We start from the raw sequence: 9,326 nt of genomic DNA on the forward strand, positions 1-9,326 counted from the left end.
CATAAGGCGCTGGATGACTTGGGTAGTCATCTGGACTGGCTTTCTTCCTGCTGCTCAGCCCATTAATTCGGTGGCATAAAGCGTGATTTGCCTTTGAAGCGGCGTGTCACTGGTAAAGCGACGCGTGCAGAAGTAATCCCACACTATCTACAGGAGAGGTCCACAACCTCACAGTTATATTTTTTGTCTCTAGAGTATAAGATAATATGTCTGGAAAGCAAAAATACCCTTGGAATTATTAGAAATACCTGTCAAACCAGTCCTTCCAGGGCATGAGAATTTGCTAATTAAAATGGTGGCATGATGGTAGGTTATCACTGGTGAGGCAGAGTATGGAAACTGAAGGTTTTCGGGAAGAATTTTATGTGAGACTTTTAAAGATACTTAGGTTTCCCAGGTTTGGATCCTAAATCCTATTAGTTACCTGCCAATTCAGCTGCCTAAGCACCTTTAAAAAGCTGGCTCTTCTTTCCCTTTTATTGCTAATATAGCATAACTCACTCTTGCAGAAGGCAGAGGCACATGTGAGAGGAAATACATTTCAGGAGGATACATATTCTACACTGCGAGCCACTTTCTACAGCTTACTCAGCAACACAGCAGAAACTAATACTGTAGTTGCAGCTCTGCCTCTTAATGTCAACAGAATAAATTCTTGCTACAGTTGTGGCACTACTCCTTCTCTAGAGCCATTCCTCCCTTTATGCTGTCTGCTGGGCAGGAAACAGAGCCAAAAGCTGAGGAAAAAAAAACCAAACAAAACAAAAAAAACCCCACATTTTGTACCACTTTTCCCTCCCTGTTATTGGAATGTATTGTGTTAATAGAATTTTAAAAATAAATAAATAAAAAAATTAAAACCTCAGCCAATGGACAAATCACGTCATTCTTTTGCATGGATCTAATTTTCCTTGTATCATGTAAAACAGAGCAGAATCAAACCCTTCATCCACAGCAAATAATCTGATCCTACAAAGATGAATAAAAGTTCTGTTTCTCTAAGGAAGAGTTCTCCATCAAGGCATACTTGCTAGTTCAGGTCATCACTCAGCATGCTTCAAACAATCAGTGCTTTTATTTATTTATTAGATTATATAGCAAATAATGTATGCCAAGGAAAACAAGTACTATGTGAACTATAATTTTAAACAAAGGAATACATTCTCCTCTTTCTGTATCTACCTCTTTTTTTTTATCTCTCCTTTAGTCACAAGGATGCGGTTCCCACCAGAATGAACACATGCAGCTCAAGGCACAAAGCAGCCCACTGCTGCAGTTAGCTGTATTTGTCTTAATGCAGTAAATTCAGTTCAATACTATACTCATGTAAAATTGCAATACCTATATTGAAAACAATTTAGCACATCATTATCTATATTATAAGTATTAATTTTAGTGAAGTGTTAGCTCTCACTTTAGAGGTATCTACAAAGAAAAAATTCCTGCCTGAACAGTTTACAAAACAGCACACACAAGCAAAAAACAAGTCTGTTTTTTCCAACTTCTTATGTTGCCAATTGCATTAACCTGCCATTGATCCTCCTACTTACTAGGCAAGACCTTGTCTAGAGGGAAAAGGTGCAGGTGCAGCTCCCTAAACTGGGTGACTTAAATTGACTTTATCATCTCTTCAATCAGTTGAGCTGAATTTTGTAAATTACAAAAACACCTTAAGGAGGTGGCAAACTGTTTTAAGTGCATCTGGCTGATAATCATTCTTTTGAAACCAGTTCAAAGTTTTCTTGTACAGACATGGCCTAGTTTTTTATCTGCCACGGATAAAATAACAGATTCAAATCCCATGATGTGTAACAAACAGGGAGTGCTACTGACCACAGTGACAAAATGGGCCTATTATACTGTACAGGAAGTGAAAAACAAAGCTCTCTAGAGGAGGGGAATGGACAGAGAGAGGACTGTCCTGTTACGATGCTTCCTTAAACTTTGAAAGTTTACATCTTGAAAGTCCTAATTCTGCTGACACTTTCCTACAGGACGATTGGCAAATTTCTCAAACTTTGATTGTTTTGTTGTTGTTTTTATTTTAATCTCTGTGTTATTCCCTAACTTGTAAGCACCCAAAAGGCATGAAAACTCACAGCTGAAACTGTCTAGCACTGAAGGAGTATTTTGTAACATCTAATCTGAAACTGTAACAAAATTGTAACATCGTCTCAGATTTCAAACCTATGAGTCAATGTGCTCTTTAGTTTGTGTCTCCTATTATTATGGAGCTAAAACACATTACAGTGCTATATAAATACAGGAGAGCTTTTCTAGCCTTTGAGCCTGCTGATCATCAGTGTCACTTTATAGAACAGATTCTAGATGATTGTGAGGCTGCCTCTGGTTTTAGAATCTTTTTCCCCTTACAATATATATTTATTATTCTGAGTATCTCAAAACACTACTGTCTTGAGTCCTGGCCTCACACAACCGGAATCATCTGAATGTTTTCTTTAGCTGTGATAGAGCTGCCTATATGAGTAAAGATTTAGAGGACTATGTTTGTACTTATAGAACACATTTTTGTTGGTAGTTGCTTAGAAGCTGAAACTTTTGTGAGGATTCTTTGTACAGGTAGAAATAACTTATATGACAGTGGGACTTGCCTAACCTTTGAAATGTCTTTTTTTTTTTTTCTTTTTTACACTGTATGCATATATACAATATTTTTAAAAACACTTATTTAATAAATTATCAGTTTCACTGCACAATGAGAAGAAGGTAGCACTTTGAAGATACTGCTAAAACTGATATTGCTTACATAGACAAAACCAACTTTTTAAAAAATTAATAAATCAAGTTTTCTTGTGTATCACTACAATAAGTGAGTTACTAATATGCTCAGTATATATATATATATATTTAATATATAAACACACATATATATTACAAATTAAGCAGACCTATTTATTGAGTAAAGAGCACTAGGTGTTCAAAATAATACCTATAAACCAGCCTCCAAACAACTGTGACCATGGCAGATATATGCCAGATATGTTCTCATTTTTTTTCTGAGTTCTTCACATAATAATAGAGCTTTAAGTCAATTTAGCAGTCATTAGCTTAGAATGCATACACAATTACAACTAAGAAAATTCATCAATCAACTGATTAAAATAATTAGCTAATACATGCCAGAAAATTCGGCATAGCAGCAAGCACCACATGAATTATATAATTTTATATAAAATCTATGTATACAGTTGTTTTCCTATCTTCAAAGAACATTCTAAGTTTATAAGAAGAAAAAGTACCAATCCTGAATGTTTTAACTGAATGTTATACAAATATTTTTAAGCAAATTAATCAAAATTATGTTTTCTAGCTTACACCTGTATACTACGCATGTATGTCTGCAGGTGTGTGAATATAATTATCTTGCATTTCAGAGTAAGTTAAACAACAATGTATTGTCTTCTTAAAAAAAAATAAAAAATAAAATTCTCCTGGCAAAATGGTGTGTTTGAACAGTTTTCTGAAGCAAAACATTTCGGGGAAAAAAAATCCCAATTAAATCACAGAATTCTTCCAACTTGACCATCAGAAAATTTAGCTCAGACTTCACCTATATAACTAATTTTGTTGATACTCAAAATGAAAAAGTTGTCTCAAAATATTTGTTGATTAGTGTCTACAGTGATATAATGTTAAATGCAGAGTGAATCAATTTAGCTGAAAGAGGTTGTAGTACAGACTTTTTTGGTGATATAACTAGAGCAACGTTTTATTCATACATAGTTTCACTTACACCTGTGTTTAATCACAGTTAAGGATGATGTTTAATGTCCAAACTAATGACTTCAGATGTCTCCCAGGGAACAGCATCCCTCACACTCTCTGCTGCAAAACACCCAGGAAAAAAATAAACATGATAGAAAGAAGATAAAATACAGCAAAATATGTAGTTTAATCTTATTGACAAAGACAGAAAGAAATACAGTAATGATCATGTTATTTGCCATTCCTAAGCTAAACTGCTGGAAATTAAGTTTCTCTTTTCCTATCTCCAACCTATTTCTTATATTGCTGCTTACAAAGACATTCAGCAGCCAACAACAAACAAGTTAAAGGGATCTGAAGCACAAGTTATGCGTGTACAATCAATACACTAGTACACTTTTTCTGAAAAGTGGTCCATGTGGACCATGTGGTCCAGTGCTACAAAAACTGAAGATAAGAACATTCAAATTATTTAATTTTTTTTCTGCTGATTAATTAAAGTTACAGTAGAGTGATTTTATTTTCCTTTTTTTTCAGAAATGTTTGCCCACACTGGTGTGTTTGAAACTCTGTAGGATCTATTTGTCCAGAAAAGCAGCCAAGGAAAACTGGTTATCCATGGCCCCATATAATACTTCAGAGTTTGCTTTGAGTTTCCTGCTGTTAACTAATGGCCTTGATTTACATTTTTCCACTCTTGTGGAGACTCCTACTAGAGAAAAGATGGCTAATATTTTTATTTTAATCTCAAGTTTTTGCTTTTTTGTCCTTTCTTGCAACACAGAAGCAGAGCAGCCAATCTGATACATTTCATAAGAAAACCTCTTGCATTTTGGCTCTTTCCTCCTGTTTCCTAGCAAAGCAGAATTATGTCCATAGGATATATTTAGTTATTATTTTCATATTATATGGGAGCAGTGCAGTATAAGCACAGGGAGAATGGTGAACATGAATGAATGCAGCTCTGTTATGAGCTCACTCATTGCTTTATGCCAAAGGCACCTTGAAGTTCTGCATGTTCTGATGTCTTTAAAAAGCTTCCCTTCACACCCTTGTTAGTATTCTTTTAAGGTAAGTTTTTTCATACAGGCTTTATAATGCAATATATTATAAGTGTTTTCAAAAAACCGAATAACCTAAAAGCCTTTATGACAGAGGGAAAAACAAACAAACAAAACAAAAAAAAAAACTTGCATGAAATTTTTATCCAGTAATCTCTTCTGGCTGCCACTGAAGTAGAAGTGTTGACCATGGCATGGCACAAATACAACTAAAAATCCCTTGTTACATTATATAGTGCACTGTAGCTATTAGGCTAGAATTACATTTAATAAGTGATGCGTTCTACAACTCAGACACAGCAACAATTAATTGTGCAATATAATTCTATCTTCTCATAATACATGTTACGGTGCAAGGGTTTGTTTGGGGTTTGTTTTGTTTTACTGCTAAAACTGATATTGCTTACATAGACAAAACCAACTTTTTAAAAAATTAATAAATCAAGTTTTCTTGTGTATCACTACAATAAGTGAGTTACTAATATGCTCAGTATATATATATATATATTTAATATATAAACACACATATATATTACAAATTAAGCAGACCTATTTATTGAGTAAAGAGCACTAGGTGTTCAAAATAATACCTATAAACCAGCCTCCAAACAACTGTGACCATGGCAGATATATGCCAGATATGTTCTCATTTTTTTTCTGAGTTCTTCACATAATAATAGAGCTTTAAGTCAATTTAGCAGTCATTAGCTTAGAATGCATACACAATTACAACTAAGAAAATTCATCAATCAACTGATTAAAATAATTAGCTAATACATGCCAGAAAATTCGGCATAGCAGCAAGCACCACATGAATTATATAATTTTATATAAAATCTATGTATACAGTTGTTTTCCTATCTTCAAAGAACATTCTAAGTTTATAAGAAGAAAAAGTACCAATCCTGAATGTTTTAACTGAATGTTATACAAATATTTTTAAGCAAATTAATCAAAATTATGTTTTCTAGCTTACACCTGTATACTACGCATGTATGTCTGCAGGTGTGTGAATATAATTATCTTGCATTTCAGAGTAAGTTAAACAACAATGTATTGTCTTCTTAAAAAAAAATAAAAAAAAAAATTCTCCTGACAAAATGGTGTGTTTGAACAGTTTTCTGAAGCAAAATATTTCGGGGAAAAAAAAATCCCAATTAAATCACAGAATTCTTCCAACTTGACCATCAGAAAATTTAGCTCAGACTTCACCTATATAACTAATTTTGTTGATACTCAAAATGAAAAAGTTGTCTCAAAATATTTGTTGATTAGTGTCTACAGTGATATAATGTTAAATGCAGAGTGAATCAATTTAGCTGAAAGAGGTTGTAGTACAGACTTTTTTGGTGATATAACTAGAGCAACGTTTTATTCATACATAGTTTCACTTACACCTGTGTTTAATCACAGTTAAGGATGATGTTTAATGTCCAAACTAATGACTTCAGATGTCTCCCAGGGAACAGCATCCCTCACACTCTCTGCTGCAAAACACCCAGGAAAAAAATAAACATGATAGAAAGAAGATAAAATACAGCAAAATATGTAGTTTAATCTTATTGACAAAGACAGAAAGAAATACAGTAATGATCATGTTATTTGCCATTCCTAAGCTAAACTGCTGGAAATTAAGTTTCTCTTTTCCTATCTCCAACCTATTTCTTATATTGCTGCTTACAAAGACATTCAGCAGCCAACAACAAACAAGTTAAAGGGATCTGAAGCACAAGTTATGCGTGTACAATCAATACACTAGTACACTTTTTCTGAAAAGTGGTCCATGTGGACCATGTGGTCCAGTGCTACAAAAACTGAAGATAAGAACATTCAAATTATTTAATTTTTTTTCTGCTGATTAATTAAAGTTACAGTAGAGTGATTTTATTTTCCTTTTTTTTCAGAAATGTTTGCCCACACTGGTGTGTTTGAAACTCTGTAGGATCTATTTGTCCAGAAAAGCAGCCAAGGAAAACTGGTTATCCATGGCCCCATATAATACTTCAGAGTTTGCTTTGAGTTTCCTGCTGTTAACTAATGGCCTTGATTTACATTTTTCCACTCTTGTGGAGACTCCTACTAGAGAAAAGATGGCTAATATTTTTATTTTAATCTCAAGTTTTTGCTTTTTTGTCCTTTCTTGCAACACAGAAGCAGAGCAGCCAATCTGATACATTTCATAAGAAAACCTCTTGCATTTTGGCTCTTTCCTCCTGTTTCCTAGCAAAGCAGAATTATGTCCATAGGATATATTTAGTTATTATTTTCATATTATATGGGAGCAGTGCAGTATAAGCACAGGGAGAATGGTGAACATGAATGAATGCAGCTCTGTTATGAGCTCACTCATTGCTTTATGCCAAAGGCACCTTGAAGTTCTGCATGTTCTGATGTCTTTAAAAAGCTTCCCTTCACACCCTTGTTAGTATTCTTTTAAGGTAAGTTTTTTCATACAGGCTTTATAATGCAATATATTATAAGTGTTTTCAAAAAACCGAATAACCTAAAAGCCTTTATGACAGAGGGAAAAACAAACAAACAAAACAAAAAAAAAAACTTGCATGAAATTTTTATCCAGTAATCTCTTCTGGCTGCCACTGAAGTAGAAGTGTTGACCATGGCATGGCACAAATACAACTAAAAATCCCTTGTTACATTATATAGTGCACTGTAGCTATTAGGCTAGAATTACATTTAATAAGTGATGCGTTCTACAACTCAGACACAGCAACAATTAATTGTGCAATATAATTCTATCTTCTCATAATACATGTTACGGTGCAAGGGTTTGTTTGGGGTTTGTTTTGTTTTAATGTGTGTAGGTGTTTCCTTTAGACTATAGAATGGACAGAGCTAAGTAAATTTAACTCAACCAGGTAAATTATCACTAAGTTCTTCAATGTACTGTATTACCAGAGTATTTAGCATCTTTAAATGCATTTATTCCCACTCTATGCCAGGAAAACAGAAAAATCTTCTTCTTCCTATCCTACAGAAAAGGAACTGAGGAACAGAAAGGCTAATTTACTTGTACAAAAACAAGTATGTTCATTATCTGTAGCCAGCTAGGGAACTGAACCTATGCCTCCCAAGACCTAGGCTGATACCCTAACTGCAGACAGCACTCTTTGTGTGTCCTATTTGGTATAAATGCACAGTAGGTATTGTATAATAAAAGTTATTATTTTCAGCCATGAAAAGAAGTGAGCACAGAACCATCACTTCCTTGCTCTCAGTGGGCAATACATGCAGCAAAAGGCTATTCCAAGCTGAAGGATGATTCTGATTCTGTGTGCATTCCACCTAGAGTACATAGCACACAAAAAAAAAGATGCCAACATGGGACATCCACAAGCTCTGTATATTATTTCAGGGTTTTGACATGTTGCCAAAACTAAATTTATAGTACAAACCAAAGACAAGAAATAGTATTTTTCAGTAGTCTGTAATACATACAATCTAAAAGTTTTTTCATAAAGCCAAGAAAAAGGATGCCAGGATTATCATCCTGCCCATTTTCAAAGGCCTGTTGCTAGCCATGGAAGCACAGAACACTTATTAAAAGATCATAAGATTTTTTTTCATTTGAAAGAATTCAGTAATCTTTGTATTGAAGCTGTTGCTACTTCTTCTCCTATAATTATATGTTGCACACATACACAGAGATTATTTTTTTCAAAGCATAAAACGACTGACTGACAATGAACCTGAAGTGCTGTACTTCCCTACAGTCCATTACATATTTGTGAATTTCAAGCTGGCTGGCTGCATTATCATGGGAAAGTAAATTGCACGACTGATGCAACTCTCCACCGTTGTGCATCAAAGCTGGCTTACTCATAACAGTGAAACAATCAGGGCTGAGGGAGGGAAAAAAGGATTAAAGCTAGGATAAAGTCTAATTTATGGCCATCCAACATAGCCATTCTACTCTAAACAACAGATTTTAAAATTTTAGAAGTTCGGCAAGATATTTTCTTGTTTCAGGTCTCTATCACAATATCTGGAGCAGTGACTGTCTCTCACACAAAGACAAAACAAAATTCTTGCAGGAAATACTTGAATACAGAGATCAAACAATAAAGGAAGCTGTTGCAGAGTCCAGAGGAGCTTGTAGCTCAGCTGATCTCCCTTGTTCTAGCTGTCTTGGCAGTTCACTGTAGAACTAAAATACCAGAGCAGCCAGAGGTGTTCTGTTGTTTGGTTTTGTTTGTTTTGTTGTTTTGTTTTTCCAGAAGGAACTATATTCACCCAACTGATCCAAGGAGGCACAATTTGCATCTTATTTTGGCAACAAAGCTACATAATAAAAGAGACCTAGCTATAAACAGGCATATAATACTAAAAATACATGTTGGAAGAGGCCTTAAGATGCTATACCCTTAAAGACAGATGTCTTTACCCAGAGAGAAGACTGTATGATCAGGAAGGAGATCAAGCCAAAGTGTGGGAATACCTGACATTATCAAACAGGTTCCTTCACTGCTTCTCATGGCCCTATTTTTTAATCTTACATCTTTAAGCTGGTTATACCAGCAA

The sequence above is a fragment of the Chaetura pelagica genome, unplaced genomic scaffold (assembly GCF_000747805.2).
Source record: "Chaetura pelagica isolate M959 unplaced genomic scaffold, ChaPel_1.0 scaffold166, whole genome shotgun sequence".
Classification (NCBI taxonomy): domain Eukaryota; kingdom Metazoa; phylum Chordata; class Aves; order Apodiformes; family Apodidae; genus Chaetura; species Chaetura pelagica.